Genomic DNA, 8,953 nt, shown 5'->3' on the forward strand with positions numbered 1-8,953 from the left:
TAAAGCTTGCACACATGAAATATGTTTCTAACATGTGAAATTAAATGTTATTTGCAATGCGTAAAGACAGGTTTTAATGTGTGAGGAGTTTTATGCTCATGAAGTTATGTTAGAGCCTCTAAGCAGAAGAAACTTAGTTTACCGCTTCTCTGAACAGTAACGCTACTGTAGTGCAACTAAGCACTGTTAGTGCTTCCTAGTGAAAAAGACATTGATTGTGGAATGGATTCCAGAATATTTGCAGATTTTTCATTTCCAGGCCATGTGACCTGACCACCTCTTGACTGCTTCTTTGTAATCTCCAGGGCCTCCTCTACGATATGACATAATGTTTTGGCCTTTCGGATAAATGGTCAGCTCTTGAAAATTCATCAAAGTTGCAAAAATCTCTTGCAATACCAGCATCTACCTGGGCGCTCTCGCACCACAGATAAAATTTGGAACTTGGACATACATTTAGGAAATTATCCCTAGAATACGTAATAAGAGCTTCTTTGAATGCAGTAGAACATAGAGCTGTTCAGGCTGGTCTTGGGATCTTCTTCCGTGAAGATGATAGAGAGAAAATGTAAAAGTAAAGATTTCTGGCAGGTGATTTTTCAGGGAAGATGTGCACATCACATCAAAAGTTAGAACAGGCTTTTTGGGAGCCAGACACCAATGGTGGAATTACAATAGTATGTAGCTACACTGCTGGCAAAGAGTTTCTTCAGGAACAAGTGTTTATCACAGAATTTTAAACGTTGAAAAAAACTTTTTGGTAGTAAGAAGTTACAAGTTCGAAATTATATTTTATTTAATTTTTTTGCAAAACACCTCTTTAGGCATTGTAAACAGCTGCAAAACTGTAAACATTGAATCTAACATTATTTAAATGTCTCTCTAAACTTTTAAATATTTATACACATATTTTCTCTTATTTTCCAGCAAAATATATAGATGTTTCAATGTATATGTCTATTTTATATTGTTTTTATATTTAAAAAAAAAATCACAAAATACATCACAAACGTTGTGATAGGAGCAGATGGCCACAGCCAGAAAAATTAATGGATCTCTATTGACCTCTGCTGGATATATATGGTCCAGTATATATGCTCACACTTGTACTGATAGACAGGAGTTTTTTTTACAAAAAGATACCTGAACATATATAATTATATATGTAATTACTACAGTTATTTTTTCCAACCAGCAGATGGTCCTTTTCTGTCCCTATAGCACCTAGATCAATATTCAGAAACAACTTATATTTCATTTAGATCATAATTAAAGTGTTTTTTTAATAAAAATGAGTTATTTATAAGTGATTAGTTAATGATGAACTAATCATTTACAAATTCATAAGCGATTAATAAGGGATATGCTAACAATGTGTGTATGTTTTGTTAATTCATTTACAAGTCATTTAAAAGTAATTAGTTAATGATGAACTAATAATTTACAAGACATGACTATGCATTCATAAATGATTAATAAGTGATATGTTAATATTTGTAATCTATGTTTTGTAGCGTAAGTTAAAAATATTTTACAAGTGATTAGATGATGATGAACTAATCATTTACAAAACATGACTATACATTCACAAATGATTAAGTAATATGCTAATGATTTACAAATCAGTTGTGTTATCTTAAAAAAAAGCACCATGACATAATCAAACAGATCCTTAGTAAATGCTTAATATTTACTAGTTAAGTTACTAGTTAATATATTATTAATCACTTATAAATCATTGAAATGTCAACATTGTAATATCTCAATAAACATTTGTTAACCATGAACAAATGATGATTAAACCATTAGTAAATGATCAGTATATAATTTATGTATGTTTCGTTAAAGTAGTAAACTGATCTGTTAAAAAGCCTAAAAATACAATTATGCTAAAACTATATATATATATCTATTTTTTTTTAAAATAAATTATTTGCTGTCAAGTGAATAAACAGGTGTAAATGATTTACGGTCAGGGGATTCCAGTGGGGTGTGTTAAACCCTTTCTCTCATCAGCACAGACTTGCGTTCTGTGTGGAGTGTGTGGAATCTAGTGATAATGGGAACTATCTGTTAAAAAGCCTAAAAATACAATTATGCTAAAACTATATATATATATCTATTTTTTTTTAAAAATAAATTATTTGCTGTCAAGTGAATAAACAGGTGTAAATGATTTACGGTCAGGGGATTCCAGTGGGGTGTGTTAAACCCTTTCTCTCATCAGCACAGACTTGCGTTCTGTGTGGAGTGTGTGGCATCTAGTGATAATGGGAACCAGTTTTACCCTCTACTGAAGATCACAGCGTTAAAATACTCCATGTGTGTCAGAGAAGACATCTGTCTACACCCTCACCAGTCAGCCCTTACATTTCAGTACACATTACAACGTATTCAAAACCTGTTGTGCAAACGCATGAATAAATCATTTACAAAGCTTTCTGCATCCCCTAATCTAAAGTGTAAAATACTCATTAGTTGTAAATGTTTTACAAACCTGCTGGTTACAGGTTGTGTGCACTGGGGTGAAAGATCTACGAATGATGAGTAAAACATTTACAACTGATAAGCAGTTTACACTTTAGATTAGGGGATGCAAAAAGTGTTGTAAATGCCTTGTATACACCTACAGTTGCATGTTATACACAGATGCAATGTAGCTCTCTTGTATCAATAAAGACTTGTATTGTGAATATATATTTAACTTATTATTTTCCAAAACTGATGTATACCATGCCTCATGTGCTTTTTCTTTCAATTGTTGGTTAAGAATAGCTGTAAATGTTCTTATCTCACCTACACTTTGAGCCTCCCGGGCACTAGAAAAACCATAAAAATACAGCAGAAACACGAGTAACCCATGTTTTTCCTACTTCATCTAATTGAAAAAGCATATTATAAATTTTTTTTTGGATAATGATGATTTGACATAGACACTAGTTTTATTCAATACATGATACATATTTTCATATAAGTGGACAATACAAATCTACCCAAATCACCCAAGACATTGCTCACACGTACTGATAGACAGCAGTTTTTTACAAAAAGATACCTGAACATTTTCAATACACTCCACTGGTTCAAAACCCCATATCTCAGATTCATAATAAAGTATAGGTGCAACCATGCGATCAAAGACTGATTGCAGCTAATTTTATGTTTACGAACAAATCATAGCAAGGAAAGCATTGCTTTCTTGCCTTGGCTTGCTAAAAGTTGTCGGGTTTTCCAGCATGACAATTTTGTTGTAAACCACATACCCAGATATTTGTAACAATTAACCACTTCAATCTGTTCACCAGCAAAATACCATTTTTCATCCTTATAAAACCATAACTCTCATACCATAAAGATTACAACATTTTTCCAGCTGTTCAATCTGTTTCTCTAACCCTCCAATTGTATCTGCTATATTAACCATATCATCAGCATATAACAAGGTCTGTACTTCTGTGAATACCTTTACAATTTTTCTTCAACATTGTTATATATTCAAGAAAGGAATAAACAAAAGTGGAGTCTTACACCAATGGTGCAGCCAAAATACTCTGTTAGACCATCGGTTCCTTTCACACATGATTTAAGTTTAGAATACATAGATCTCAATACACTAAAAACTTTTCCACCAATACCATTCTTAATGAGAGTGAAATACAAAAGATTATGCTGGACACTGTCAAAAGCTTTAGAGAAATCAACAAATATACAATACATCCTTCCTTTTTGCTTTGTAATATATTTCTGAACCACTGACTGTAAAATAAAAATATTATCTATTGTAGAATAACCTGACCTATACCCTGCTTGTTCTTCATAAAACATATTATTTATTTCTACATAAGATACTAATCTCCTATTCAAGACCTTTGTAAAAAATTTTACCAAACACATTAAGCAATGAGATCCCCCTATAATTTTCTACATCATTTTTATCACCATTCTTGTATAGCGGACAAATCACAGCCTCACACCAAAACTCTGGAAAGCACCCTGTATCTAAAGTTGTTTACATTTAAATATAGACTTTTTAATTAGAAATCTACCCTCTGTATGCTCGTAAACAGTCTGTCAAAATCTTAGCTGCTATATTCGTATCTACTTCCACTGCAGTAGCAAAGCCACCTAAAACGTTTCCATTCAGTAAATAAGATAATCTTTGCAAAAACTGCCTCTCACCATTACTTCCCCATTTAAATCTTGTCCAGGGTCTTACATCACTGAGATTTTTCTGCATTTTTGTCCTTGATTCAACACTACTTAACCTAATGGTTAAAGTAATGGGAAATGATCAGAAATATCTACATATAAAATCTCAAAATCTTTAACATGTGTAAAGAGTTCACTGGATATAATAAAATAATCAATCACCCTACATCCAGCTGCTGGCATAATTGTAAACTCTCCATCGATATCTTTCCCAGTTCTTCCATTTACAAAATGAATATTTAAATTACGATACATATCTAAAAGACAGTCACCAAAAATGTATTAACAACCTTATCTTTTGATTTTCTATACCCTTCAAAATGATCATTAGTATAACAACTACCATATGCTATATATTCAGAATCATCTCACTCAATGTAATCACATTCATTACCAGTTCTGGCATTAAAGACCCCTGCAATGATTAACTTTACATCTTCTCCAATTTGATTTAGAATGTCATTTATTTCATTTTCCAAAGAACTATTACCATTCATTTCAATATGAGCTAGATCCCTCAGGAAAGATATGAGTAAAATTAAGAACAATGTTATCCTCAAATAATCCACTCTTTTTGTCGGAATATAAAAATATGCAGTCAGTTGCATCTTTCACAGCCTCTCTTTTTACCCCTAGTGGGTGATTAGGGAATTGCATGTACAAAATTAACTCTTTTTGTAATAACTTTTTACATGAGGAAGACAGAGGCATGAACCAGTGTCCTTCAATAGAGGGGGACAATGGACATTTTTTACAACCTTCCATTTTACCCCTACTGGTAGAAAATAGAATTTTATGTCCAAAATTAACCTTCTTTTTGTAATAAATTTTTACATCAGGGAGACAGAGGCATGAGACCAGTGTCAATCAATAGAGGGGGAAAATTGATATTTTTTACAACCTCTCTTTTTACCCCTACTGGTAAAAAAAGGAATTGCATGTCCAAAATTAACTTTCTTTTTGTAATAACTTTCGTCAGCAGGAAAATAGAGACATGAGGCCAGTGTCAATCAACAGAAGGGGACAGCGGACATTTTTTACAACCTTCAATTTTACCCCTACTCATAGAAAAGGGAATTGCATGTCCAAAATTAACCATCTCTTTTTGTAATAACTTTTTACATCAAGGAGACAGAGGCATGAGACCAGTGTCAATCAATATAGGGGGACAGTGGACATCTTTCACAGCCTCTCTTTTTACCCCTACTGGTAAAAAAGGGAATTGCATGTCCAAAATTGACATTCTTTCTGTAATTCTTTTTGTAATAACTTTTTACATCAGGGAGACAGAGGCATGAGACCAGTGTCAATCAATAGAGGGGGAAAATGGATGACTGGCGGACGGGTGGAGGCAGCAGCTGCCCGCCGGGGCAGGGTGTGCACCTCAGTCTGCTTCTGTGCAGCCGAGAGGCCGGTCTGGGACACAGGGGCATTAAGGAACCGAACTATGTCGGGCGTCCCTCATATCAACCAGACACAGCCAGTTTTGGCACTCCTGGACCACCATAGTGAACATCGCATGGCACAGAGACCGCGCAGTGACCTACGTCGCTCTTTGAGAACTTCTGGGTCGCGACCACCCTCGTGCAGTTCCCTCAGTGCCTTAGCCTGAAGAACCTGCAGTAACGCCGTAGCGTGTAAGGCGGAGGCAGCTTCTCCACAGACCGTATAAGCATCGCTGGCCAGACGAGTACTTGGAGGGGAGGCACGGTTTGCCCTGCCGGGTGGAGGTGGTATTAGGACACAATTGCATCGCAACCGACCGCTCCACCGGGGGGACCCCTTATACCCCCTAGCTGCACCACCATCGAGGGTAGTGAGGGAGGAGGACCCAGCAGATCAGTTTCCGGCAGTAAAAGGTGCCATCCATGACCTGGTGAACTCCTCATGCACCTCCGGGAAGAAAGGCACCGAGGAAGGGGCGCTGAGAACCAGCACGAGCCACCCCGAGAAACCAATCATCCAGCCTCGAGGGCTCGGGACGCGGTGGAGATTTCCACTTGAGCCCTACCCTCTCGGCGGCCCATGAAAGCATAGCCGTTATTTCCTGGATCCGATTCAGGCATTGCTACAGTCCCAGAGGACAGCAGCGCAGTCGAATCTTCCTCTCCAGAAAGCTCCGGCTCACCCTCCGATACAGCGATCGACATCCAGTCGTCGGGAGGAGCTCTAAAGGATACTGGTGGTACGTTCCCTGTAGAGGGCCCAGCACGTTCCATTGGCAGCTCAACTGGTTGTGGAGTGCAAGAGGAGCGATGGTCCCCCAAGGGTTGGTTCCCTGGAGGGTTTGCCATCACTGTTACCCTGAGACCACCCGTGCTACTGCCTGAAGTAGCCCCCGCCTGACTGCCGCCATGACGAGAGCTAGATCGAGGCAGAGGCAACGGAGCTCTGCCCCTTTCAGGAACAGAGCTTGGCCTGCAACTCCGAGATGATCATCTTCCCGCAATGAGAACATGACTCATCCACAAACTATCTTCAGCGTGTTAATGCCCAGGCACGTGAGGCAGCGATCATGACCATCACCCAGCGCCAGGTAATGACTGCATCCAGAAATGCCCAGGTGATACGTTGTCTATAGCAAGACCCACATCATCTTTACAAAGACGTAACATCGAGTTTTGCAAACGCAACGTCGTCTTTAAAAAAACGCACCCGTGAATGCTCTTTTAGGGAAAAAGCTCTTTTAGCGTGCTGAAGCGCATAGAGGAGATGGCCGCCTGCAACACAAACAGGGGGTAGTGCAGCCTGATGTGTGCAACCCACTCGACACGGGAAAACCACCACCACTGAAGCGCCGTACCACCAACACGAAGAGCTCTCAAAGAGCGCGCTGAACTCGTTCAGTCTTCTTCTCTCAGTAGAGCTGTCAGGAGCAGAACGATGTGATCGTTCGGCTCCGAAGCGAAAAGCTGAATATGCGCTGCACCTGCTGTCTACTTATACTCACGCTGTGATCAGCGGCAGCTGGATGCAATAATCGCATGCCAGTGTGCATTGGCTCGTTTAGTTTACACTCGAAGTAGATTGGTCTCTCTAAGCGAGATCCCAATTCGTCGGTCATCCGACGTGACGTCGAGATTGACCGACTGAAAGGGAACTGCACATAATGTAATATTACATTATTATTGTAATAAAATGTTCATAATGTAATCATTTTCTCAAAATGTAATAAAATCTTGAGCTCATAATGGTATCATTTTCCAATGTAATAACAATTTTTTCACATAATGTAATAAGGTTATTGTATGAGAAATTTATTACATTATGAACACTGTGGCAACTTCTAATGTTATCACAGTTCATAAGGTAATACCAGCACATAATTTAAATTAATGTTTACAATTAATTATCTTTCAAAATAATAAATTTGACAACAAAACGTAATAAAAGTTTAATGTAAAATAAGCTATTACATTAAAAGAAAATTATGCTTAGGCTACATTGTGAACTTCTATTTTTTACAAAAAGCTTACTAATTTTGTGATTTATGACGGCTTCATTTTTAGACGCTTTGACCCGAACACATTTTAAGTTTTATGCACCAAATTAAAAAATAACGCTTCTGCTCTCTAGTTATATATATATAGGCACAGAAATGATGCATGATTGTAAGTTGTAATTTATTTTTTTTACATATCCTCTGATGTACATTCATAACATGTATTAAAGCGAAGAAATGTTCATTTAACTCGTGCTCCATGCTGCCGTTGCCTGAGACAGATAGACCGCGTGGTCTATCCCAGACTACATTAGACTTTCATTTGTTTTTTCCAAATTTGTTCATAAAAAATGCCTTCAATTCATGGACGTAGAATTTAGTAGAGGTGAAACTGAATTATTCCTTGCAATAATTTTGATCAAACAATTAAAATATATTTATATGTAACCACTGTCATTGTCATCATACCACAGACACAATCTGAGAAGTTAAAGTAAATATGTCCGCAAACTGTGCTCTTTCAAGGGAGTGCATTTAATGCATGGCCAAAGTATGAACATAATCGAAATGTTTAAAACATGCAAAATAGGATTGCCGTATTTAACTAACATTCCATATTAAATTCCATATTAAATCCATATGGAAAGCAGTTTATCGTGTCATGCTAGGGAGCTAAAAAAAAAAAACAAAAAAAAACGGGCACCCTTAGTAAAAACCTTAAATAATAACATATTTGCAAACTCTTCTGTGCATATTTGCATTTGAGTGCTGGAGAGCATCAGATGTTTCTGTTTGCAATGTTTGCAGCATTGAGCAGTGTAGCCAATCACAGACACGTCCGTTGAACCGATGAACTGAGATGAGTGATATGCTCAGTGCATTTGAAATTATAAAGGGAGCACTCTTTGCATGCATTCTAGGCTATCTGTAATGCATTCATAATTTTAATAAAAGGGTGTTTTTTTCATGATGCTAAGAGGAACAATGTCCCCTCACTAAAGTTAAGCTATAGTTTAGTTATTCTATATAAATGCTAAAATGAATCTCAGACGTGAACATATTTGCTTTGCTTAATTCTAAAAAGAAACATTTATTTCCTTTTAGAATTAATTTGTTTGTGTGTATAGACACACATGCACACACACACACACAACTGAATTCTAAAAAGAAATATATATTTCCTATAATAATATTATATTAAACCGGTTTTAAAAATATATTTTTTGCTGTATTGATACTGAGTTATTTTTTACAACATAGGCTATACTTTGTACACAGTGTTGTTATTGTACACTGTCATTT

The sequence above is a fragment of the Sinocyclocheilus grahami genome, unplaced genomic scaffold (assembly GCF_001515645.1).
Source record: "Sinocyclocheilus grahami isolate Dianchi unplaced genomic scaffold, SAMN03320097.WGS_v1.1 scaffold1104.1, whole genome shotgun sequence".
In the NCBI taxonomy this organism is placed as follows: Eukaryota; Metazoa; Chordata; class Actinopteri; order Cypriniformes; family Cyprinidae; genus Sinocyclocheilus; species Sinocyclocheilus grahami.